The sequence below is a fragment of the Canis lupus genome, chromosome 19, assembly GCF_048164855.1.
Source record: "Canis lupus baileyi chromosome 19, mCanLup2.hap1, whole genome shotgun sequence".
Classification (NCBI taxonomy): domain Eukaryota; kingdom Metazoa; phylum Chordata; class Mammalia; order Carnivora; family Canidae; genus Canis; species Canis lupus.
Genome location: NC_132856.1, coordinates 42,523,244 through 42,550,250, shown reverse-complemented (window position 1 = coordinate 42,550,250; position 27,007 = coordinate 42,523,244). Strand labels below are relative to the sequence as shown.

The following is a 27,007-nucleotide window of genomic DNA, read 5'->3' as shown; positions in this document are numbered from 1 at the left end:
TTAAAAATCTGAAATATAAACAGATTTACACATAAAAACAGCCTAAGATGAAAAAAAAAAGTCTATATGCAATAACAAGAGAAACCTTAAGTAAATAAAAACCTGTCCATATGATGCAGCATTATGCAGCCATTAAAGATAAAATATAGCTTTGGGGGCACTGTCAGTAAGCATCCGACTCTTGATTTCAGCACAGGTCATCTCAGGTCATCATCTCAGGGTCATGAAATAGAGCCCTGCATTGGGCTCGGTGCTCACCAGGGAGTCTGCCTGGGATTCTCTCTCTCCCTCTGCACTCCCTCACACTTGCTCACCTGCAGGCTCTCTTTCTCAAAAATAAATTAAAAAAAAAAAAAAAAAAAAGAGGGGCAGCCCCAGTGGCCCAGCAGTTTAGCACCACCTTCAGCCCGGGTTGTGATCCTGGAGACCGGGGATCAAATGATTGATGACCACCCAGGTGTCAAATGATTTTTTATCTTGATATTTATCTGTATTTTCCAAATTTCCCATATTCCCATTGGAACAAGTACAATAAAAGATTATTCAGAAAAAGACACATGTAGTCTTTAAGAATTCACAGGACAGATGTCAAATCTCATGTTCTCTATCACTTTTTTTAGACTTTTAAGATATCTAGAGACTGTTTCTATACAGATCAGCATTCTCTGACAAGCTGAACTGGCTCATCTGTACCCCCACCACCTTCCAATCTGAGTACCACAAACTGCTAAATAGAAGAGTTCAGTGGGGACGCCTGGGTGGCTCAGCGGTTGAGAGTCTGCCTTTGGCTCTGGGCATGACCCTGGAGTCCCAGCCTACATCGGGCTCCCTGTGAGGAGTCTGCTGCTCCCTCTGCCTATGTCTCTGCCTCTCTCTGTGTCTCTCATGAATAAATAAATAGAAAGAAGAAGAAGAAGAAGAAGAAGAAGAAGAAGAAGGAGGAGGAGGAGGAGGAGGAGGAGGAGGAGGAGGAGGAGGAGGAGGAGGAGGAGGAGGAGGAGGAGGAAGAGGAAGAAGAAGAAGAAGAAGAAGAAGAAGAAGAAGAAGAAGAAGAAGAAGAAGAAGAAGAAGAAAGAAAAAAAGAAGAAGAATTCAGCAATATTCTTCATGTTTATCTTGCCAAGAAAAGTCCAAAACTGGTAGAACTTAGTCTCCTTCAGAACTAAAATGCTGGGATCCCTGGGTGGCGCAGCAGTTTGGCGCCTGCCTTTGGCCCAGGGCGCGATCCTGGAGACCCGGGATCGAATCCCACATCGGGCTTCCAGTGCATGGAGCCTGCTTCTCCCTCTGTGTCTCTGCCTCTCTCTCTCTCTCTCTTTCTCTCTCTGTGACTATCATAAATAAATAAAAAAATAAAAAAAAAGAACTAAAATGCTATAATATACTATTATCAATACTATAAAGCAGTTCCGTATCTCATTACTCACAAGCTTAAATGATATTTTCTCATGAACTCCATCACATTTAATGATTTTCTTAGAATGGAAATTAAGAATGAGGCAGGCATCCTGCCAAAAAAAAAAAAAAATCAGACCTCTTAGAGATTTAAAGTTTACAAGAAATACATAGGTAACTGAGAAACATGTTGAATGCCAACACCAAGATGCAAGCAGTAAAATACAGCTTGTGAAAAGTTCTACAGGACAAATAACTTATTTTTTCAATATAAAAGAAGCAAAGAAAAAGAGATATGTAGATCCTGTTAAAGGAGACTGAAGAGACCCATCAACCAAATGAAAATCTTGTCTGCATCGTACTCAAACTGATCAGCTGTAAAAACATCTATGAAACAGAAAAGAAACATCTGAATATTAACTATTTTTATCAAATTTAAAGGCTCTCCAGTGATTGTGATTATACTTAAAACACAAGTATTATCTTTTAAGACACATCCCACAGTATTTATAGATAAGATGGTGTCTTGGATCTGCTTCAAAATAATCCAGTATAGAAGGGTTGGGGGGAAAACAGGATATGGATGAATCAAAATTGGTCATAGATTGATGATTACGAGAACTGTTCTTGGGACGCCTGAGTGACTCAGCTAATTATGCATCTAACTCTTGACTTTGACTCAGGTGATGATCTCGGGGTCGTGAGACAAAACTCTGCATCAGGTTCCAAGGTGCATGTAGAGTCTGCTTAAGACTCTCTATCTCCTTCTACCCCCTTCCCCACTCTGCTCACACATATGCTCCTCTCTCACTCCCTCAAAAAATTGAAAATAAAAAAATAAAGACAAGGTGCACCTGGGGTAACTCAGTCAGTTAAGCATCTGCCTTCAGCTCAGGTAATGCTCACCAGGTCCTGGGATTAAGCCCCATGCTGGGCTTCCTGCTCAGCAGGGAGCCTGCTTCTCTCTCTCCCTCTGCCCCTCCCCACCACTTATTCTCTCTCTCCCTCAAATAAATAAATAAAAGTATTTTTATTTTTTTTTTATTTTTTTTTAATAAAAGTATTTTTAAAAATAAATAGAAGTGTTCAGTACATGGGGTTCATTTCATTATACCAATTTCAACTTCTGTGACAGATCTGAAATTTCTCATTTTAATAAAGTTCCCTACAAAAAATAAGATATACAAAAACTACTATTATGAAATCAAATTCACAATTGATAGGGCAATGCAATTGTGAGAAATTTGAGAAATATGAACTTCAATTAATGACCTAAAAGGTTTCCCTTTCGGACACCTGGGTGGCTATATTTTGCTACTAGTGTTGAGAAATGGATTACAGAAGGAACAATTACAGGGGATCCCTGGGTGGCTCAGCAGTTTAGCACCTGCCTTCGGCCCAGGGCATGATCCTGGAGTCCCGGGATCGAGTCCCACGTTGGGCTCCCTGCATGGAGCCTGCTTCTCCCTCTGCCTGTGTCTCTGCCCCTCTCTCTCTCTCTCTCTCATGAATAAATAAAATCTTTAAAAAAAAAAAAAAAAAAAAAAAAGAAGGAACAATTACATACTCTTGGTTTCCTCAACCACATAACCATACAGCCTATGGCTACTTCCACAAATTTCTAACTTGGGCTAGCCACCATAATTATCCTGACTGCTGATGGCACTAAATTCTTACTAGGGGCCCTTGGGTGGCTCAGATAGTTAAGTGTCTGCCTTTGGCTCAGGTCATAATCTCAGAGTCCTGAGACTGAGCCCCGCATTGGGCTCCCTGCTCAATGGGGAGTCTGCTTCTCCCTCTCCCTCCCACACCCCCAGCTCATTCTCATTCTCTCTCTCTCAAATGAATAAATAAAATATTTTAAAAGAAGAAATTTTTCAGAGACCCCAGAATTTACATGTATTATTCACCACTACTTTTGCTATGGCCAATCTACTACTACACTGAGAATTTATTCTTCAGGAAATCATTTTAATATCATTTGGCGGGATCCCTGGGTGGCGCAGCGGTTTGGCGCCTGCCTTTGGCCCACGTCGGGCTCCCAGTGCATGGAGCCTGCTTCTCCCTCTGCCTGTGTCTCTGCCTCTCTCTCTCTCTCTATCTCTCTCTGTGACTATCATAAATAAAAAATAATAATAATAAATAATAATAATATCATTTGGCTACTCTTCTCTTTTCTGAAGAACAGGATGCTTTTAAAAAGCATTTCTCCATGTCTACTAATGAAAGGTAAACAGAACAGTAACAAAGACAACAGGTCAGGTACTATACTTTAACAGCCAATGTTTTGTCTCCCTTGTGTCTATGATTTAGTGATAAGGAGGGAAATGAAAATGAGTGAGCTTAAGTTTATCCAAGAAATAATGTGAACACAAAATTAACAACCAACATAGCCAATCACATTATCTTAAGTACTCCTATGTTCATGAAAGACCTATTCTGTGAATGAGGACAGAACATATTTCCCTAGAGAATACATAAAATCAAATTAATGTTCCTATTCCAACACACAGCAAATTATTCTGAGTTCCAGTAACAAAGGGTAACTAGAGGCAATTCTACAGAGAAGGAGACATAGAAGTAAGATGATTTAACTTTTTTGGACTTCAGAAAACAATTTATGAGAGGTAAAACAGTCTGAACAATGCTCCACTTTCCCTCTGTGCCATTTTCTAGGACCCTGCACTATAATGAATTCATTGGCATTTTTATGCCAGGATTAATTGAATATACATTTGGTAATAGAGAAAAAGAAATGAACTCTGAGACAGTCTCTGACTTCAAGAGGATCTCAATCCAGTGGAAACGCATATATAAGTAAAAAAGATGCAGAAATCCAAAGGAAGGGGCACCTGGGTATTAACTTTGGTTGAGCATCTGACTCTATTTCGGCTCAAGTTTTGATATCAGGGGATCCCTGGGTGGCTCAGTGGTTTAGCGCCTGCCTTCAGCCCAGGGCATGATCCCAGAATCCTGGGATCGAGTCCCACACATCAGGCCCCCTGCATGAAGACTGCTTTTCTCTTCCCTCTGCCTGTGTCTCTGCCTCTCTCTGTGTGTCTATCATGAATAAATAAATTCTTTTTTAAAAAGTTTTGATATAAAAAAAAGTTTTGATATCAGCATTGTGAGATCAAGTCCCACATTAGTCTCTTTGTTCACCAGAAATCTGCTTGAGATTCTCTTTCCCTCCCCCTCTGCCCCTCCTCCCCAATGCTCTCATTCTCTCCCTCCAAAATAAATACAAATTTTTTTAAAGGTTTATTTATTTATGAGAGAGAGAGAGAGAGAGAGGCAGAGACATAGGAGGAGGGAGAGGCAGGCTCCATGTGGGGAGCCGGACGCGGGACTCGATCCCGGGACTCCAGGATCGCGCCCTGGGCCAAATTCAGGGCCTAAACCGCTGAGCCACCCAGGGATCCTCTATATACAAATTTTTAAAAAGGAATTCACACATATACAAAACTATTAGAGGGGGGCACTTGGGTGGCTCAGCAGTTGAGTGTCTGCCTTTGGCTCAGGTCATGATCCCAGGATCCAGGATCGAGTCCCACATCAGGCTCCTGGGAGAAACCTGCTTCTCCCTCTGCTCTTCTCTGCCTCTCTCTCTGTAGCTCTTATGAATAAATAAATCTTAAAAAAAAAAAAAAAAAAAAAACCTATTAGAGGTAATAAGTTCAGCAAGATTGCAGAACACCAGATCAATATACAAAAAAATCAGCTGTATTTCTATGTACTAGCAATTAGCAATCATAAAAAGGAAATTAAGAAAACAATTCCATTTACAACAGCATCAAAAAGAATACAGTGCTTAGCAAAAAAATTAATCAAAAAAGTGCAAGCCTTAACCACTGAAAACTACAACACTTTATTGAAAGTAATTAAAGAAGACATAAACAAATATAAAGACATTCCATGTTCATGGATTGGAAGACTTAACATTGTCAAAGATGGTAATATGCTCCTAGTTAATCTACAAATATACAGTCCTAGTCTAAATCCTAACTGCCTTTTATTCAGAAACTGACAAGCTGATCCTAAACTTCATACAGAAATGAATGGGATCCAGCATAGACAAAACAATTTTGAAAAGAAGAACAAAGTTGGCAAACTCACACTTCTTGATTTCAAAACATAACATACTACAATGTCTACAGTAAACAAGACAGTGTGGTACTGGCACAAGGACATACATGTAAGTCAATGGAACAGAACTGAGAATGCAGAAAAAAAATCCCAACACCTAAGGTCAACAAACTTTCAAAATGAGTGCCAAAGCACCTCTGGGTGGCTCAGTTAATTAAGCACGCAACTCATAATTTTGGCCCCAGACAGATCTCAGAGTCATGGGATTGAGGTGGGATTGAGGGATTGAGCTGTGTGTGGGGCTCCACACTCAGCAGGGAGTCTGCTTCTCTCTCTCTCTCTCTCTCTCCCCCCCTTCTGCTCCTCCCCCAACTCCTATGCATGCTCATTTCAAAATAAATAAATCTTATAGAAGAAAAAAAAATGAGTGTCAAGTAATTCAATGGAAAAAGAAAAGTCTTTTCAACAAATGGTACAAGAACTGGATATCCACATGCAAAAAAAAATAAAGAATTTGGACCCCTACCTTACACCATATATAAAAAAATAACTCAAAATGCACCCAAAACCTAAATGTAACAGCTAAAACTACCAAATCTGTAAAAGAAAAACAGGCAGAAATCTTTGTGATTTTATATTAGGCTAGAGATCCTTAGATGTGACACCTAAAGTACAAGCAACCACAGAAAAAAACAGATAAAGTGGCCTTCATCCAAATTAGAAAGTCAGAAAATAAAAAAGAAAACCCACAGAATAAATATTTGCAAAAATATTTGCAAATCATGAATTTTTTTTTTAATTTTTATTTATTTATGATAGTCACAGAGAGAGAGAGAGAGGCAGAGACATAGGCAGAGGGAGAAGCAGGCTCCATGCACCGGGAGCCTGATGTGGGATTTGATCCTGGGTCTCCAGGATCGCACCCTGGGCCAAAGGCAGGCGCCAAACCGCTGCGCCACCCAGGGATCCCTCAAATCATGAATTTGATAAGGAATTTGTATCTAAAGACTTAAAATTCAAAAATGAAAACAAAGAACCTAATTCAAAATGGGGAAAGGATCTTAATACACATTTCTTCAAATATTATCTAGAAATAGCCAATAAGCACATTAGTCATCAGGGAAATCAAAATCACAATGATGTATCCCTTCACACCCACTAGGATGGAAATGAAGACATATAACATTGGTGGCTACCAGAGGCAGAGAAGTGGTGCATGGGGAAAAATAGGTAAAAGGGGTCAAATAGTTAAGATAATAAAAAATAACAGTGGAAGGAAGGAGAGACCATCAGAACTGACCAGTGAGCAATAATTAATAAATCTGGAGGAATCATTTCAAGCCCAAGCAATAAATGATAACTGAGAAATGTTTAGAACTATCTCAGAATAAAAACACATCAATGGATATGGCATATCCATTTAATGGTATATAATAAAAAAAAATTTTTTTAAGATTTTTTTTTTTAAAGATTTTTATTTATTTACTCATGAGAGACACAGAGAGAAGACAGAGACATAGGCAGAGGGAGAAACTGGCTCCTCACAGGGAGCCCGATGTGGGACTCGATCCCGGATCTCCAGAATCACACCCTGAGCCAAAGCAGATGCTCAAACACTGAGTCACCCAGGCATCCCTAAAAACAGAGTTTTAAAGACATATAATAGCAAGTGTTTGTAAGGATGTGGAAGAACTGGAACCCTCATATACTGCTAATGGGAACATAAAAAGGTGTGACCAGTATGGAAAGCAGTCTGGCAGTTCCTCAAAAGGTTAAACATAGAATTACCATATGACCCAATAATTCCACTCTTAGATATATACCCAAGAGAAACAGAAACATATAAGGGTACCTGGGTGGGTCAGTCGGTTAAGCATCTGCCTTCGGCTCAGGTCATGATCCCAGGGTTCTGGGATTATGCCCTGAGTTGGGCTCCTGGCTTAATGGGGAGTTTGCTTCTCTCTCTCTCCCTCCCCCTCCCCTACTTGTGCCCTCTTTCTCAAATAAATAATATTTTTTTAAAAAAATGAAAAAAACATATGTCCACACAAAAAGTCGTACACAAGGCAGCCTGGGTGGCTCAGTGGTTTAGCGCCGCCTTCAGCCCAGGGTGTGATCCTGGAGACCAGGGATCGAGTCCCACATCGGGCTCACTGCATGGAGCCTGCTTCTTGCTCTGCCTGTGTCTCTGCCTCTGTGTGTGTGTGTGTGTCTTTCATGAATAAATAAATAAAATCTTAAAAAAAAAAAAAGTCATACACAAATGTTCACAGCAGCATTCGGGCTTCTGAATGGCTTAGTCAGTTAAGCATTTGACTCTTGATTTTAGCTCAGGGTCATGAGACTGGATTCTGTGTTGGGCGTGGATCCTGCCTGGGATTCTCTCTCTCCCTCCCTCAAAAAAAAGTTCACACTAGCATTATTCATAATAGCTAAAAAGTGGAAACAACCCACCTATGAAAGGATAAACTAAATATGGTATATTCCCATACAATGAGTACTATTCATCCACAAAAAGGAATGAAGTACTGGGGTGCCTGAGTGGCTCAGTCAGTTCAGCCTCCCAACTCTTCTCAGGGTCATGAGACTGAGCTCCACACTGGTCTCTGTGCTTAGTGGGGAGTCTGCTTGAGATTCTCTCTCTCCCTCTACCCCTACCCCTCCCTGCATGAAAGTGTTCCCTCTCTCTCTCAAATAAATCTTCAAGAGAAAAAAAATGACATACTGATACAGACTACAACATGGACAAACTTTGGAAACATGCTAATGAAAAAATCCAGATACAAAAGGCTATATATGGAGCTCCTGGGAGGCTCAATGGTTGAGCATCTGCCTTTGGCTCAGGTCATGATCCTGGGGTCCTAGGATCAAGTCCCACATTAGGCTCTGCACAGAGAGTCTGCTTTTCCCTCTGCCTGTGTCTCTACCTCCCTCTCATGAATAAATAAAATCTTTAAAAAAAAAAAAAAAGGCTATATATTATATGATTCAATTTATAGGATATGCCCAGAATGGGCAAATCCAGCGACAGAAATTAGAGCTGTGGTTGACAGAGATTGGAGGCGTGGGGGGGGGGGGGGGGGGATGGAAGTGACTGCTAATGGGTTTGGGATGTCTTTTGGGAATGATGCAAATGTTCTGGAATTATATAGTGGTAATGATTACACAATACTTTGAATACACAAAACCCAAAATGACTTCTATACTCTATACTTCTACAATTTAAAATGGTAAATTTGGGGATCCCTGGGTGGTGCAGTGGTTTGGCACCTGCCTTTGGCCCAGGGCGCGATCCTGGAGACCCGGGATCAAATCCCACGTCGGGCTCCCGGTGCATGGAGCCTGCTTCTCCCTCTGCCTATGTCTCTGCCTCTCTCTCTCTCTGTGTGACTATCATAAATAAATAAAAAATTTTTATAAATAAATAAATAGATAAATAGTAAATTTTATGGTATGTTATTTAACTTAATCTTTTTAATATGGAATAACATATGCCCAAAGATATATATTGGTGAAAATACCAAAGAGGAATACTTGACCATACTAAGAAAAATATCAAAAAGGTTTTCTAAAGCTGATACCTGACTTGATACAAGGGAAAAACGTCTGTAAGTCGGTCTTACTCTCCACCCTCTCCCTTTACCCACTCTTCCCTAAACTCAGAAATCACTTACCTATAAAGAAGAAAGAGAGAGAGAGAGAGAAAGAGGAAAAAAGGAAAGAAAATACTTACCAACACCCAAAGGAATATTTGCATCCTAATACAAATTATTTCAAAGAAAATATGTTCTACATATAACATGATGATTAAAGGCTCTCTGGAATACTCCTAGTGTACTTCTATTCCTCACAGAGAAAATGGGATAACCCAAATGAACATCTGATCAAGAATTTCAGATAGTTAAAAAAAAAAAGGAATCTCAGTTTAACAAAAACTGAGCTCAGAGAGGGGAGTCACTTTAGGAAGCAACATTTTTCTTAAGCGGCTCTAACTTCCATTCCCACTGACCACTATCCTCAATCTCCCCTAAATTTTTCATTCCATAAATTATACTCCCCAAAAGCTTTAAGTTTTTCCACAACAGTTTCAACACGTATGAGTGGAGAGATAATGAAATAGAAGGCATTTTACATGTGAATAAGTCAGAACTTATACTTTTCATAATTATATAACTTAACTTCAATCAATAATCAATAACTACCATTAGAAAGAACTAGCTGAGGGGCACTGGGTAGCTCAGTCAGTTAAGCATTCAACTCTTGATTTTGGCTCAGGTCATGATCTCAAGGTCATAAGATTGAGCCCCACTTCAGCTCCACGCTCAGCAATCTCCCTCTCACTCTCTCAAATAAATAAATCTTAAAAAAGAAAGAAAAGAACAAATGAACTAGCTATGTCTTCAGAGTTTAAGATGTAGAATATTTTAGGGGCACCTGGTTGGCTCAGTTGCTAAAGCATGCAACTTTTTTTTTTTTTTAAGATTTTATTTGAGAGAAAGGGAGAAAGAGAGAGAGAGAGCGCGCGCACAAGTGCACGCAAGCTCACGAGTGCAGGAGGGGCAGAAGGAGAGGGAGAAAATCTCAAACCAACTTCTAACTGAGCTCAGAGCCTAACCCACCCAGGCTCAATCTCACAACTTGATATCATGACCTGGCCTGAAGTCAAGACTCCAATGCTGAGATGCCCGGGTGGGTTAATGGTTGAGTGTCTGCCTTCAGCTCAAGGCATCATCCCGGGGTCCCAGGATCGAGTCCCACATCGGACTCCCTGCATGGAGCCTGCTTCTCCCTCTGCCTATGTCTCTGCCTCTCTTTCTGTGTCTCTCATGAATAAATAAAATCTTTAAAAAAAAAAAAAAAGTCTGATGCTTAACTGAGCTCTTTACCTTGGGGTTGTAAGTTCAAGCCCCACGATGGGTGTAGAGATTACTTAAAAATAAAATATTAAAAAAAAAAAGGATGTAAAAAAAATTTTTTTTTTAAGATTTTATTTATCCATTCATAGACACACAGGGAGAGGGGCAGAGACACAGGCAGAGGGAGAAGCAGGCTCCACGCAGGGAGCCTGACATGGGACTCAATCCCGGGTCTCCAGGATCACACCCCAGGCTGCAAGCGGCGCCAAACCACTGCGCCACGGGGGCTGCCCAGATGTAAAATATTTTAATTGTAATTTTGCACACAAACTATAGCAGAAAATCAGAACCAAAATCTTTGGAAATACCAGTCAGAAGTAAGGAGAAAATAAAGTATTAAGTTTTATCTCTAATTACACACTACTAAGATCTGATCTTGGCACTCTCTAGGTGAATATTTTCTTAATCAACTCAAGTCAAAATATAGAAAAAAAAAACCATATCAAAATTATAGACACAGGAAGGGTAACAAAGGCACAGGATAATAGGAACCAAAATGCCTCCTCTGGAACAATGGACAGAAACTGGATTTATAGAAAGAAAATAGGAGTGTAAAAAGAGTCCAACACAGAGAATCAGAAAATCAACCAATCAAGAATGAAGACTTGGGTTAATCGCAGCTCTAGAGAAAAAGACCTAGAGGGGAGCTTACTGCCAGACAAGTATAAACTAACCCTGAAAGTGGATATGAAAAGAAAGAATTATTTTAAAGCAGCAAGGGTGGAAACTAAGTGGTAAGCTCCCCAAGGGAAGGGGTCATTTTGAATTCCTTAGTCACTTATTTCCAGGACTAAATACAGTATCTGGATCAGACCATAACTGACAAACTACCGCATCCAGAGGAGATGCCCAACATAGTAAAAGGTTTAGAAAGCACACTTCATAAGAAGTGGCTGGGGGGAAAAACTGTTTAGTCTGGAAAAAACTTAAGTGGGACAAAATAATTCCAGAAAAGGAATTATCCTTGCTGTCAACCGGTCAAAAGTTTAAAAAAAAAAATCTAAAAACCAAAAACGTATTTAATTAAAAGGAGCAATCCTACCAAGAAGGGACAAAGGTTGACTTGTTAGTCAAGATACCTGATAATGAAGACTGTTTTGCTTAGGATCAAGCACAGCACTGGGAGAATAGGTCATCAAATCTAGCTGTAGTCACTCACTTCCTGTTTGGCCAAGGGCAAATGACATCACCTCTCCACTTAAACTGAAAAACAGTAATTTAAAATACCAATATTATAGGAGTATAATTTAAATTAATTAACTGCAAAATGCCTTGGAAATTTATGTGATAATGAAAACTGCATTCTCCTACTTTACATATACACTAAGGTTGAACAGTTAAGTAAATATAAATAACAAGAGCCAAGTTTCTCACGGTCAGAAAAAGAAGTTACAAATAAGCAAGGAAAAGAATGCTAGAAGGAATCTATGGTACTGGACTAGAGTCAGAGAGACCAGTATGACAACATCATATTTATATACTGATAGCTATGGAAATAAACATAGATATGTGTCAACCTGGGTCAGCATACAAACAGGTATTTCCTAGGTCTGCCCTCTAAGACGACCTACAAGCAGTGATAGCCCAGTAGCAGTGTACATCCAGTTCATTTAGAAACCAGATCTGAGTTTCTAAATATTTTTCTCCAATAAAAGAAACCAAGGCTCCTTGGAAAAATGATTTTTTTTTTCTGGGGGCTGGGGCAAGGAAAATACAAGATGAGGCTGGAGCATCTTGCAGCACCAGAAAGTAAGCTCCAAAAAAAAAAAAAAAAAAAGAAAGAAAGAAAAAGAAAAAAAAGAAAAGGGAAACATATCAAAAGAACATAAGTGCCAAATGGCCAAAGCCAAAAGAATGTAAGCAATAAAGTACTGTATTGGATTACAACCCAAAGGAAAAAATAAGTATTCATAAATTCATACAGATACAAATGAATAAATTTGGGGAGGGGCATGTACAAATCTTACTCAGAATTCCAAATAATAAATGTAGAAGGAATGAGGGATATAGAAAATCACTACTACAGTTACACAGCAATTGCCACTGCAGGCAAATTTCATCCATGAATGCTAAAATTAGTGGATGAAATTTAGATCTCTGTAGAGCCTCAGAGAACCTCCCCAAAATATTTATTCATTACTGTGGGTGATTCTAACATAGGCTCCCAGGATACCTGGCGGCTCAGTGGTTGAACATCTGCCTTTGGCTCAGGTTGTGATTCCGGGATCAGGTCCCACATCGGGTTCCCTGCATGGAGCCTGCTTCTCCCTCTGCCTATGTCTCTGCCTCTTTCTCTGTGTCTCTCATGAATAAATAAAAATCTTAAAAATAATAATAATAATAACCTAGGCTCCCAAATTTTTCAATACTGATCCCTTCAGGAGGTAGAGTTTAATTCCCTTCCTCCAGAAATGGGCTTGACTTAGTGACTTATTTCTAGCTTCTAACAAATAAAGTAAGGAAATGGAAAAATAATCACTTTAGTGAAACCAGGTAGATATTACCTTAATCAAGTTATCAACATTAACATCAGTAGTAAGTCACTTTGCTATCAGGTATCCCCTGATATGCAATATGATGTAACAAGAAAGGGCATACCATCTCTATGGTACTCTCCCTCAAAATGCCTAAGTTCAGGGTAATCATGAGAAAATACCAGAAATCCCAATTCAGAAACATTCTGCAAATAACTGCTACTCAAAGGTGTCAAGGAGAGAAAGGCAAGGAGAGACTAAGAAACTTTCACAGATTGTCAGAAACCAGGGAAACAGGACACCTGAATGGAATGTGGCATCCTGGATCAGATCCTGTAACAGAAAAAGGGTTATCACTGGGGAAAAATTAGGGAAAGGAGAGGAAAGCTTATAATCTAGTTAAAGTAATCTTTTCTTTTTTAAAAGATTTTATTTATTTATTCATGAGAGAGAGAGGCAGAGACACAGGCAGAGGAGAAGCAGGCTCCATGCAGGGAGCCCGATTCGGAACTTGAACCCGGGACTCCAAGATGCCGCCCTGGGCCTAAGGCAGGCGCCAAACCGCTGAACTACCCAGGGATCCCCAAGTTAAAATAATCTTAAACTAATATTGATTTCCTAATTTTTTAAAAGATTGTATTTATTTATTCATGAGACACACACAAAGAGAGGCAGAGACATAGGTAGAGGAAGAAGCAGGCTCCCTATGGGTAGGTAGCCCAATGCAAAACTCGATCCCAGGATTGCGGGCCACAACCTGAGCCAAAGGCAGACACTCCAACCACTGAACCACACCCAGATGCCCCTGATTTCCTAATTTTAATAAATGTATCATTATATAAGATGTTAACATTAGGAAAATTATACGGAAATTCTGTAATGTTTTTACAATCTTCTGTAAATCTAGAATTATTTGAAAATAAATTATTTTTTAAACTGCCTTCTTGCAAAGTCAGAAAGTGAAGAAAAGCAATACATTTAAAAGAAATTTAAATACAGGGATGCCTGGGTGGCTCAGCGGTTGAGCATCTATCTGCCTTTGGCTCAGGGCATGATCCCGGGAATCAAGTCCCGCGTCAGGCTCCCCATGGGGAGTCTGCTTCTCCCTCTGCCTGTGTCTCTGCCTTCTCTCTGTCTCTCATGAATAAATAAATAAAATCTTAAAACAACAACAACAAAAAAAAACTTTAAATATATGCAAACTGATAAGATAGGTTTTATGGTGAGAAGACTAACTTTTCAGGCTGCCTGGGTGGCTCAGTCTGTTGGGTGTCAGACTGGATCATGATCTCAGGGTCATGAGATAGAGCCTGGCAGAGTCCACTTGGGATTCTCTCTCTCTCTCTCTCTCTTCCCCCCTCCCTCTGCCCCTTGAAATGCACAGACTCTGAAATAAAATCTTAAAAAAAAAAAAAATTTAACTTTACTACCACATAAAGAAACACCAAAGTAAGCTGAATTGACTTTTGAACTCAGAATTTAATGACATACAGGGGTGCCTGGGTGGCAGAGTGGGTCAAGCCTCCTCTTCTTCTCTTGGTTTAAGCTCAGGTCAAGATCACAGGGTCATGAGATTGATCCCCAAATCCCTCTGCACTCAGTACAGAGTATGCTTAAAACATGCTTCTCCCTCTCCCTCTGCCCCACCCCCGGCTCCCTCTCTCTCCAAAAATAAATTAATTAAACAAAAATTTAAGGGCATACAAAACAATTCCCATCAAGTCTGTATTGAGAGATTAACCCTAGAGAGCTCTAAAAGGGTGATGAATATGATCCCCCATATATGTCAGTTTGCTTTATCCCCTTTCTTGACCATAATTGTCCTCAACACATTCCTAGCAGTAAATCCACAGGAACCTGGTTCTATTTTTTTTTAATATTTTATTTATTTATTCATGAGAGGCACACACAGAGAAAGAGAGAGAGAGAAAGAGAGAGGCAGAAACACAGGCAGAGGGAGAAGCAGGCTCCATGCAGGGAGCCTGACATGGGACTCAATCCCGGGTCTCCAGGATCACACCTCTGGCTGAAGGTGGTGCTAAACCACTGAGCCACTGGGGCTGCCCCAGGAACCTGGTTCTAAAAGTGCCATTTATAAGAACAAAGTAAAATCAGTGGTATTTACTCAGTTTCTTTTTAAAATTGACCAAATCAAATGAACCACCAGATGACTTCCATTAGGTCAAAATGTTCCTCAGATTTTCTTGCTTTTTAAGGAAAAATAAAGCCTACTCATCAACTAACCATGGTTAATATTTTTTAAAAAGGGATCCCTGGGTGGCACAGCGGTTTAGCACCTGCCTTTGGCCCAGGGCCCGATCCTGGAGACCCGGGATCGAATCCCACGTCGGGCTTCCGGTGCATGGAGCCTGCTTCTCCCTCTGCCTATGTCTCTGCCTCTCTCTCTCTCTCTCTCTCTCTCTCTGTGACTATCATTAAAAAAAAAAAATTTTTTTTTTAATTTTAAAAGAAGAGGGGTACCTGGCTGGCTCAGTTGGCAGAACATGCAACTCTTGGCATGAGCTCCATGTTGGGAGAAGAGATTACTTAAGAAAATAATAATTTTAAAAAGAAGAAAGAAAAAAAGGAAAAGGAGGAGAAGGAAAAGAGGAGTAGAAAGAGGAGGAAAGGGCAGCCCCGGTGGTGCAGCGGTTTGGTGCCGCCTGTAGCCTGGGTGTGATCCTGGAGACCCGGGATCGAGTCCCACATTGGGCTCCCTGCATGATGTCTGCTTCTCCCTCTCCCTCTCCCTGTGTCTCTGGCCCTCTCTCTGAGTCTATGAATAAATAAATAAAAATCTTTAAAAAAAAAAAAAAAGAGAGGAGGAAAGAGAAAATCAATGCCTCAAATATGAAGGGTCAAGAACAAAAATTTCAAGAGACAGGGGAATCCCTGGGTGGCTCAGTGGTTTAGCGCCTGCCTTCAGCCCGGGGTGTGATCCTGGAGTCCCAGGATCGAGTCCCACATCAGGTTCCCTGCATGGAGCCTGCTTCTCCCTCTGCCTGTGTCTCTGCCTCTCTCTCTCTCTCTCTCATGAATTAAAAAAAAAAAATTTTTTTTTTTTCAAGAGACAAAGGATGAATCACAAAATTCAAAAACAAAATCGGTAAAAAGAACAAGACACTGAAATCAGGAAGACCCCTCTCTCTGGGACGCCTGGGTGGCTCAGCCGTTGGCGCCTGCTTTTGGCCCAGGGCGTGATCCTGGAGTTCTAAGATCAAGTCCGGCATCAGGCTCCCTGCATGGCACCTGCTTCTCCCTCTGTCTCTGTCTCTGCCTCTCTCTCTCTCTCTCATGAATGAATAAATAAAATCTTAAAAAAAAAAAAGGGAGGGATCCCTGGGTGGCTCAGCGATTTCGCGTCTGCCTTTGGCCCAGGGCACGATCCTAGAGTCCCGGGATCGAGTCCCACATCGGGCTCCCTGCATGGAGCCTGCTTCTACCTCTGCCTGTGTCTCTGCCTCTCTCTCTCTATGTCTATCATAAATAAATAAAAATAAATCTTAAAAAAAAAAAAAAGAACTAATTCTGACTAAAGCTAAGTCACCTATCTTGATGTGGGTGAGAGGTTCAAACCACACAAGCCCCTCTTCCCACAAGGGAATACTCACTTCCACACACCCACATACACACACACACACACACCCTATAACCAAAATGAAAAACACAAGGCAGTATCATTCCCAGCTCTCAATTCATTTCAAGCAATCCTGGGAAACCTGTCCTACTCTTAAAGCCAGAGTATGTGATTAATTAAAAGTTTTCATATCCTCAATAAAAAATAAAAATAAAGCTAAGCCACCTAGACGTAAAATCCAAGTGCTTCCTTCAGTGTCAGCAAACAATGGAAAATGACTTTGGGACGTCTGGGTGGCTCAGCGGCTGAGCATCTGCCTTCCGCTCAGGGCATGATCCTGAGGTCCTGGAATAGAGTCCTGAGAGGAGCCTGCTTCTCCCTCCACCTATGTTTCTGCCTCTGTCTCTCATAAATAAATAAATAAAATCTTAAAAAAAAAAAAAAAAAGATGACTTTTTAATATGTAAACTTTCAAATTTGAGAATTTTAACACAGGTAAAAATGTGCTAAGATGACAAATATATGAAAGATGGTTAGGGCAGCCTGGGTGATTCAGTGGTTTGGGGCCTGCCTTTGGCCCAGGGTGTGATCCTGGAGACCCGGGATTGAGTCCTGCATCAGGCTCCCTGCATGCTGGAGCCTGCTTCTCCCTCTGCCTGTGTCTCTGCCTCTCTCTGTGTCTCTCATTAATAAATAAATAAAAATCTTAAAAAAAAAAAAAAAAAGAGAGATGATTTAAAAATTTTTGAGATGGAGTGAGAAAATGTTTTTAGAATCCTCCCAGCACTGTCAAACATTAATGTATGCATTTCTTCAATGGGAAATGGGAGACTCACTAGGATTCAGTAACTTGATGAAAACATTCCCTAAGAACATGCAGGGCCCTTAGTCCCCATTCTATAATCAATTGCCTTTTTATTACTGATTTGTCTGCCCAGAAACAAAGATTTACTAGCCAGTGGATAATTAATTCCAATTGTGTACAGGGCACTTTATACTTTCAGTGTCAGTAAACTAGTATCTGGTTTATCAGTCTCTGGTGAGATTACTTTTCATGAATAAATTCTCAAGTGCTTAAATCACCCCTGTGTGAACCAAAAATTTCACAGTTTCTGAACTACTGTTGGGGGGGGGGGTCAGAGAGACCTTGATGTGGATGCCAGTTCTGCCACACAACTATCTGTGTGACCCCTTATTCCTATCAGTCTCAATTTCCCCATCTGTAAACAAATACCTACGACTCGGTGCCTGGAAGATGGCAAGTGCTCAAAAGGTGATTAGCTCTATTATTTTTAAGCCAAATTGGAGAGGAAGACCACCACTGATGTAGAAGCATTTCATCTGAAAAGGAGAAGTCTGGACCATCAAACCACTTCATTGGAAAGACCCCCTGAAGAGAGATGTCCCATTCCAGAAAGGTGAGAAGAGCAAAGTTAGAAAGCTTCAAGTAAAGTACCTGCTGCACTGTAAGGTTCTCGCTTAGCAACTCCAATGTTGTCTACCAAACACCCAGCCGGTAATAGTTAGAGCATGACAACTGTTCACTCTAAATCCATGTGCTCAGCTTGGATTCAGAACTGATTTATAAAAATAGCTGTTGCTGCTGCTCTTTGAATCTCTTTGAGCTGATGACTGGGCAGTGTTACCCTATAGGCCTAGAGCAGCTGTATTCCCTCACCACACCCATTTCTCTGCCTACCCAGCCGAGCTGACGGCACCCCCCCCTCCCAACGCTGCAGTAAACTATTCTCCCTCTTCCTGGGCTGAGTGAGCAAATTACAAGCACAAATATCCCCTGATGCAATGCCACAACCATCCCTGGGAAAGAGCAGAGGCAGTTGCCAAAAGCACAACAGCAGGGAAACTGGGCGGGAGAGAGAGAGAGAGAGAGAGAGAGAGAGACAGCAAGAAACACTGCAATGCTATGCAGCCAGGGAGAGCGAACCGAGAGGCCCTGGGGAGCAATAGTGTAACTGAACCAGAGGAGAGAAAGGAGAAAGGGGGTTTCCAGGAGAAAGCTGGGTAACACTAACCTTCCCGAGAAGCACGTTTCACACCCGGGTCTGGGTCCTAAAACACAAACCTAAGCATAATGACTGCCTCTTCCCAAAAGTAGCAAATGTATTTAATTTACACGTTCCTGGGTGGAAGCAAAAAAAAAAAAAAAAAAAAAAAAAAACCAACGTTCCCCCACGAGGTAATTTCACCAAAAAAAAAAAAAAGAGCTCGGGCAACACCCTAGCGGAGAAACCTGGTCCAAGTGCTAAATCACAATCTCAGCTGTGGGTAACGTTCCCAACTGCCCCCTCCAGGTCCCTGTCCCAATCCTCCCGTCCCCACCCTTGCCGCGACGGCTTCGCCCGCCCTGCCGCAGCCAGACACAACGCCAGTCCCCCAACAGTGCCAGAGGGAACGCTCGCAGGGAGCCCAGGCGGCGGCCCGGTTCTTCGGACCGCCCCTCAGCCCCGCCCGTAACCCCGGACGGGGCACGCCACTTCACATCAGCCCCACCTCAACTGACCCCCCCTAAATCTCAGGGAATGACCTTTGAGATCTCCTGCGTCCCCGAGCCCCACCCAGGGCCGCAGACCGCAGACGACCCCCGCTCTGCGGGCGCAGCCCCATCCAGAGCCTGAGGCATGCCGCTCGGCCCCACGCTCCAGACGCCCGAAGCCGCGGTCCTCTCAGCCCGCTTGGCCCCAAGGGCACCCCGGAGAGCGCCCCGAAGCCTGGAAGACCCCGCCCGCAGGCCCCCCGCCCGGCCGCCGCCGCGTCCCCCAGGCCCCCGGCCACCGCCCTCCCCCGCCTCAGGCGGGCCCCGCTGGGTCCCGGGCGGCCGCGGGGCGCGGCGCGGGCAGCCCCCGGGACAGTGGGGAGGCCGCCCCTCCGATCGGGCCCCGCCTGTCGCCGCACCTACCCGCGGCCGCTGCGCCGGAGCCGGAGCCGGAGGGAGCCGGGAGAGGGCCGGGAGGAGCCGGGAGGAGCCGGGAGAAGTCGGGAGGAGCCGGAGCCACCGAGCGAGCCCGTGGGGCGGGGCGCAGGGAGGCTGCCGCTTCCTCGTCGCCCTCTTGAGGGCCGGCGCGAGGGAGGGGCGTCACCGCCGCCTATCCCGCGGGCGCCGCTGCTCGGACCAATGAGCCCGGCGAGGGGGCGGGCGAAGGGCTGCGGCGGGCCAATGGGCGGCGGCCCCGCCGCCTCGACCTCGGCGTGGTAGCGGCGCGAGCGGAGGGCCGTTGGGGGCGAGGGACGCATGGGGGCTTCAGACTACCGCCTCCCGCCCGCCGGCGCCCGGGCGGCGGGCGGGCAGACCGACCGTGGCCGCGGCTCTGTGGTGGACGTCGCTTCCTTTCAGAACTTGGGTGCCTGAAGCAGGGAGGATGCGAGCGGCCGGGCACACGCGGCCGGCCCGGGCCTCCCCGCCCGCGGGGCCCGCGAGCTCTGTGACGTAACCTGGGCGGGGCGCGGGGCGGGGCCTGGGGCGCGGGCCCCAGGTCGCGGGAAGGAGCCGTGGGGGGGGGCGACTGGGCGGCGGCAGTGGGGCCCCTCGGGGCCGCGCTGCCACCGGCCGCAAATGACGTGGCTGGCCCAAGTTGAAATGTGCCGTGGGTGTACAATGCGCATCGGATTTCTGAGACTTAGTACCAAAAAGATGTAAAATAAAATATTCATAGTTTTATATTGGTTATAAACTGGGTAATTGATTACAAAATTGATTACCGTTTTGGATATATTTGGCTACATAAGATCCATTTAAGATAATTTCAGGACCCCTGGGTGGCTTACTGGTTGAGCATCTATTTGCCTTTGGCTCAGGTCGTGATCCCGGGGTCCTGGGATCCAGTCCGGTGTCATGCTCCCCATAGACAGCCTGCTTCTCCCTCCGCCTGTGTCTCTGCCTCTCTCTCTGTGTATCTCTTATGAATAAATAAATAAAATCTTTTAAAAATCATAATAATTTCATGTTGTTTTGTTGTTGTTGTTGTTTGCCTTTTAAAATGTGGCCACTAGGGATCCCTGGGTGGCGCAGCGGTTTGGCGCCTGCCTTTGGCCCAGGGCGCGATCCTGGAGACCTGGGATCGAATCCCACGTCGGGCTCCCGGTGCATGGAGCCTGCTTCTCCCTCTGCCTGTGTCTCTGCCTCTCTCTCTCTCTCTCTGTGACTATCATAAATAAATAAAAATTAAAAAAAATAAAATAAAATAAAATGTGGCCACTAGATGGGATCCCTGGGTGGCGCAGCGGTTTAGCGCCTGCCTTTGGCCCGGGGCGTGATCCTGGAGACCTGGGATCGAATCCCACGTCGGGCTCCCGGTGCATGGAGCCTGCTTCTCCCTCTGCCTATGTCTCTGCTTCTCTCTCTCTGTGTGTGTGACTATCATAAATAATAAATAAAAAAAAATTAAAAAAAAATAAAATGTGGCCACTAGAAAACTTAAAATTACTATTTGGGTCACGTTATACTTCTGGATAGCAGAGGTCCAGAAGGAAAAGTGATGGCTAATGCCTACTGAGTACTTACTATATTAGGAACTCTTATAAGTATGTGACACCTAATAACTCATTTAGCTCTCAACAATGCTTTACAATTGGTGTTAATGTTCTCATCCTCATTTTACAGATGAGAAACAAACACAGAATTTGGTGATTGACCTAATGACAGCAAGCCAGTAATTAAGACAGTGGCAATTTAACTCAGGCAACCAGGCAATGGGGCCAGGTAGTCAACCTCTAGAGCAAGTTGGGTACCAGAAAGAACACTGGATTTAGTTGAAAGCCCTGGACCTTGAGTCCCTTTGTACAAATCTGGAAACTGCTACTTACAAGTTATGTGAGCTTGTGGGAGATACTTAATATATGTACCTCAGTTTCCTCAACTGTAAAATGGAAATAGTGGGACCTACTTTATTAGGGTTGCTAGGCGGTTCGCATGTGTTGATATATATCAAGGGCTTAAATCGGTGCCTAGCACTTAGCAAGTATTTACAGAGTACTACTCATAATGACTATGAAGGAGTGTTTATAGCCTATACAAATATAAAGGAATGAAGAGTAGAAGGGTAAGTGGAAAAGTCATAGTATTATGAATTTGGAGCCCTGGAAAGAAATTTAGTCTCGTCACAGGGAACTGAAATGACCAATCTAGGTCATAGACCAATTCATGAGGCAGGTGTTGTGGGACCAAACTCAAAGCTTCTCTGCTCTCTCACACCCAGACTCCAAAGCAGGAGAACTACCACCGCAAGCCTGAATTCATTCATCCAACAGACGCTGTGTGAGTACTAGCACATCAGGAAGGGCTACATGGTGAGGGTCAGTTATAAAAAAAAATAGATAAAATAGGCTTCCTGTCCTAGTGAAATTAGTGTTACTTCACACAAAAGCCCACAAATGTTTGTCCAGGCATGAACTTAACTGTTATAAAGGAAACACAGGTGGATGCTAAAAAGTTACTCTGATCCTATCTGCTGCCTAGAGTAATCAGCCCCACTGCCTGTCCCAGGCTTCAAGAGTGGAATTAGCTTTGAGCTCCTTAAAAGTCAGTTGGCTAGGGGTGGGTGCCTGGGTAGCTCAGTTGGTTAGGTGTCTGCCTTCCACGTGATCCCAGGGTCCTGGGATTGAGCCCTACATCGGGCTCCCTGCTCAGCCAGGAGTCTACTTCCCCCTTTCTCTCTGTCCCTCCCCCTGCTTGTGCTGTCTTACTCTCTCTCAAAAAATACATAAAATATTTTTTTTTTAAAAGTCATATGGCAAAGAAAATTCAAAAGTGTTGGAATCTTTATTCTTTTTTTTTTAATCTTTTTATTTATTTATGATAGTCACAGAGAGAGAGAGAGGCAGAGACACAGGCAGAGGGAGAAGCAGGCTCCATGCACCGGGAGCCCGATGTGGGATTCGATCCCGCGTCTCCAGGATCGCGCCCTGGGCCAAAGAAAGGCGCCAAACCGCTGCGCCACCCAAGGATTCCTATTCTTTTTTTAAAAAGATTTTATTTATTTTCTGCACACATGTGCACACCTGAGACACAGAGAGAATGAGCAGGGAGAGGAGCAGAGAAAGAAGCAGACTCCCCTTCTCCAGGGCATACCCATCCTCTTGCACCCCTTCTATGCCTCTTCATTACAGCACAGACCATATATGTGGAATTATTCCTGTAAACATGGATCTACCCTAATAGATTGTTTCTCAAAGTATGGTTCATTCTGTTTCCGACCTCCAGTGGGAGAGAACATTCCCTCTATTGCAGAGTACCCAGGATGAAAAACATAGAACCTTAGCAACAGAGTTGGAAGGGATCTTAGCAAACATCGAGTCTTATGTCTAAGGATATATTCTCAAGGCTCTACAAGTTCACAGTAAGGTATTTTAGGGTTATCTAATATATGTATTATCCATGAAAAGTATGCTTTATATTTATTCATCCAAATTTGACCAAAATGTTGGCCAGGACACAGACATGAGCAGAACCCAATGGCTTACCGTAGAGACTGCCCTACAGTTTTAACATAAACGTCTTTAGTGACTTTCCATTGCATTAAAATCCTGAAAATGATTTTCAAGACCCTGTGCAATGATGCTGTCTCTCTGGCTCACCTCCTCATCTGCCTTATATCTCACTATGAGCAACATCATCTGCCTTCCTTGTTTCTTCAACTTTCTCTTCTCAGGACCTTCCTCATGCCATTTCCCCTGCCTATCCTAATTTGTAGGTAATTCAATTTTCTGCATAGAAAATTGGGGGAGAGCTACATACTATTATAATTAATAAGAGTTCAGCAAGGTTATTGCATATAAAGGTAATATACAAGAAGTAATAACATTTCTATATACCAGTAATCACTTGCAAAATGTGATAGAAAAAAATAAAATTTATATAATGTATATAATTGTTAGAATTAATCTAACAATAGGGTTGTAAGACATATATAGAAAAATGTTATAAAAATTTTATTTATTTTTAGTTTTTTGTTTTGTTTTCAAGAAAGAGAAAGAGCACAGAGGAGAGGAGCAGAGGGAGAGGAAGAGAATCCTAAGCCGGCTCCACACCCAGCACATAACCTGATTCAGGGCTTGATCTTAGGACCTTGAGATCATGACCTGAGCTAAGATCAAGAATTGGACATTTAGGGACGCTTGGGTGGCTCAGTGGTTGAGTGTCTGCCTTTGGCTCAGGGCATGATCCCAAGGTCCTGGGATCGAGTCCCACATCGGGCTCCCTGCAAGGAGCCTGCTTCTCCCTCTTCCTATGTCTCTGCCTCTCTCTCTGTGTCTCTCATGAATTAATAAATAAAATCTTAAAAAAAATTTCACACTTAACTGACTGAACTACCCAGGCACTCCAAAACTTGACACCTTTTAGAAGAAGATATGTTTATGGAGATACCTTGATGCTCTCAAGGTAGGAATTTCTGGCTGAAATTTCCTGATACCAACGCTTGTCAGGTAAATACACAACTTTTACATACCAGTTATTGTCATGATTTATGACATTTATGTTAGAATTCCATGGAGGAGGGAAATAAAAGTACATGGATTAGGATTTGAATAGGATAAGGTCGGGATCCCTGGGTGGCGCAGCGGTTTGGCGCCTGCCTTTGGCCCAGGGCGGGATCCTGGAGACCCGGGATCGAGTCCCACGTCAGGCTCCCGGTGCATGGAGCCTGCTTCTCCCTCTGCCTGTGTCTCTGCCTCTCTCTCTCTCTCTCTGTATGACTATCATAAATAAATAATAAAAAAAAAAAATTGAATAGGATAAGGTCATAGAAGTAAGAGCCAGAAGGGTCTTTTGGGGTCATTTAGCCCAAAACTTTTTCAAGTGAGGCAACTGAGACATGTTGAAGACCCACAAAAAAGTGGCAAAATCCAGACTTGAACCTACTCTCTGATTTTCAGGGAGGAGTTTGTTGCACTCACCACTTCTTTATCTGTAAAATGCTGTAGCATAGGAGTGCCTGACTGACTCAGTCAGAGGAGCATGGGACTCTTGATCTCAGGGTTATAAGTTCAAGCCCCATGTGGAGTGTAGAGATTACTTTTAAAAATAAAATAGGGGGATCCCTGGGTGGCGCAGCGGTTTGGCGCTTGCCCTTGGCCCAGGGCGCGATCCTGGAGACCCAGGATCGAATCCCACATCGGGCTCCCGGTGCATGGAGCCTGCTTCTCCCTCTGCCTGTGTCTCTGCCTCTCTCTCTCTCTGTGACTATCATAAATAAATAAATAAATAATTTTAAAAAAAAGTTTAAAAAAATAAAATAAAATAGGGATGCCTGGGTGGCTCAGTGGTTAAGTGTCTGCCTTTGGCTCAGGGCCTGATCCTGGAGACCCGGGATCGAGTCCCATGTCAGGCTCCCTGCATGGAGCCTGCTTCTCCCTCTACCTGTATCTCTGCCTCTCTCTTTCTGTGTCTCTCATGAATAAATAAATAAATAATTTTTTAAAAAAGAAAATCTTAAATAAATAAAATGATGTAGCATAGTGATACAGCATGGACTAAACATTATGAACTAAAAACTCAAAAGCTACCTCCTACTTACTTACCTATCCTGATTCCTTTGCAATTAGGATAGCTATGTGCCTCATTGATTGGAGCTTTTAAGTCTATAAAAAGACAAACTCAGGGGCTTCTGGGTGGCTCAGTTGGTTGAGTGGCCAAATCTTTATCCAGCTCAGGTCTTGATCTCAGGGTTGGGAGCTTAACCCTACATTGGGCTCCATGCTGGGAGTGGAGCCTACTTAAAAAAAAAAAAAAAAAAAGACAAACTCAGCTACCTGGAATACAGGCACACTGCCTAGAGGTGATATAGCTATTTTATCACAGTAAGGACAAAAGCCATGGGCTGAGAGTGAGGAGTAGGAAGACAGGAGGAGACTGGGTCCTTAGGATCCTTCAGCAGCTACACTCCCCCTCTGGACATCCTATAAAAGTAAGTAAAGTAACCCCTATCTCTTAAGCCATCATTAGTCAATAAATCTCCATTGGTGTAAGCCACCATTAGTCTCTCTTATTTGCTGCCATATGCAATCTGACCTGGCACATGGAGTAAAAGCCCTGGACTGTAAATCAAGAAACCCCATTATAGTCCCAGATCTGCCAGAAACAAGCCGTGTGGCCTTGGGCAAACCATTTCCCATCTCTGAGCCTAAGGTTCCTCATCTGCATCAGGGGAAGTAGAACATGATGATCTTTTCACCCTCATTTTCACAGTGCTTTCATTCACTGTGCATGCTACTTAATATGCAATGTGGGACTTCCTTTCCCTGGAAATAAGACTACTTCTTTCAAGGTTCACTAAGTGTTTCCTTGTTCCTATAACTGCAGGACTAGTTACAAAGACCTGTCCCCTTCAAGTGGATGTGATGAAATACACACTTTGGGGGCATTCCCTATACACAAATCCCCCTCACTGGATCCTTATTCCCTCTTCCTTTGATTAGTTTCATTCATCCATCCATTCCTAGAAGGAGCTCACAGGGGGTTCTGCTCTCAAAGTAACGGAGCACTGTGCCCACCTCTGCCCTAAACTTACTACATAATATCTCCTCTTGGGGCCTCAAACTCATGGTTTGTTAAATAAGAAAGTTGCAGACCCTCAATGGGCACTTCAAGCCCCGAATTTGGAGACTAAATTATACCTTCTCAATTTCATCTCACTTTGGGATAGTGCTTCCCCAGTTACTAAGTGTTTTTGCTATCTGGTGTTGTAGGTTAGTCTTTCTAGAACTCTAAGATAGGGAGGGCTTTTATTATCATCCATATTCTGAAGTTAAAGAAATAGATAAAGGGATGTGGAGTGATATGCCCAAGATCACACAATTAGTAAGCGGTAGATCTGGAACTAAAAACCACAATATTTGATTCCTTCCTCGGTACTCTTTCCATTACACTATGATTTTTTTTTTTCTCTTTTCCTTTTCTCTCCAGGATCCACTTCCTGGCTACAAATCACAACTGCTCTTAGCTGTAACTCCAAGATTGCTCAGGGTAATGCCCTCAGCTGTAGGCACTTGGCAGTCTCCCCAGATACTTGAGTTTCCCTCAATCCTTCTTCCATCTACTGTCCTGATTCCAATAAAACCCCTGGTTTCTTCCCAATTCTGACTCCAAGTATCCCATCCCATCTAAGGCTCCACTGGATACATCAATGTCTTAAACCATGGACTGGCTCTATGCAAGCCAATGTACTTGAGGCAACTCTCATTTTGGTTCTGTTACTCTTCTTCACCTCACTCTTCACTCCATCCAACCTCTAATTCATCATCTGAAATCCCTAAAAAGATGGGACGTGGTCAAAGAAGATGGGAACCAAGAGGTCTTTTGAGATTTTCCAGTCCAAAGGCCAAACAGAAACTGTAAATGATGAAGCTGATCGGTTATAATATAAAAGGGGAGATAGTCGCCTGGGTGACTCAGTCAATTGAATATCAGACTTTCAGTTTTGGCTCAGGTCATGATCTCATGGATCATGGGAATAAGCCCCACACTGGGCTCCGAGCTCAATGCGGAATCTGCTTGGAGATTCTCTCTCCCTCTCTCTCTCTGCCCCTACCCCCTCTCACACACA

General features: G+C 43.1%; 1 protein-coding gene across 31 annotated transcripts in view; it reads right to left on the bottom strand.

The window, feature by feature from the left end:
* The window catches only part of MAP4 (microtubule associated protein 4), a 204,522-nt gene extending 184,659 nt beyond the window's left edge, over window positions 1–19,863 (bottom strand). For 6 of the 31 annotated variants that reach the window (XM_072786369.1, XM_072786370.1, XM_072786372.1 and 3 more), the window contains exon 1: window positions 19,366–19,545. The gene's annotated coding sequence lies outside the window, so the exon portion shown is untranslated. Of the gene's footprint in view, window positions 1–11,476; window positions 11,601–19,365; window positions 19,547–19,761 lie in introns of those variants that run through there. The other 25 variants (XM_072786366.1, XM_072786367.1, XM_072786371.1 and 22 more) reach the window with 9 other exon arrangements.
* Window positions 19,864–27,007: the final 7,144 nt, after the last annotated feature.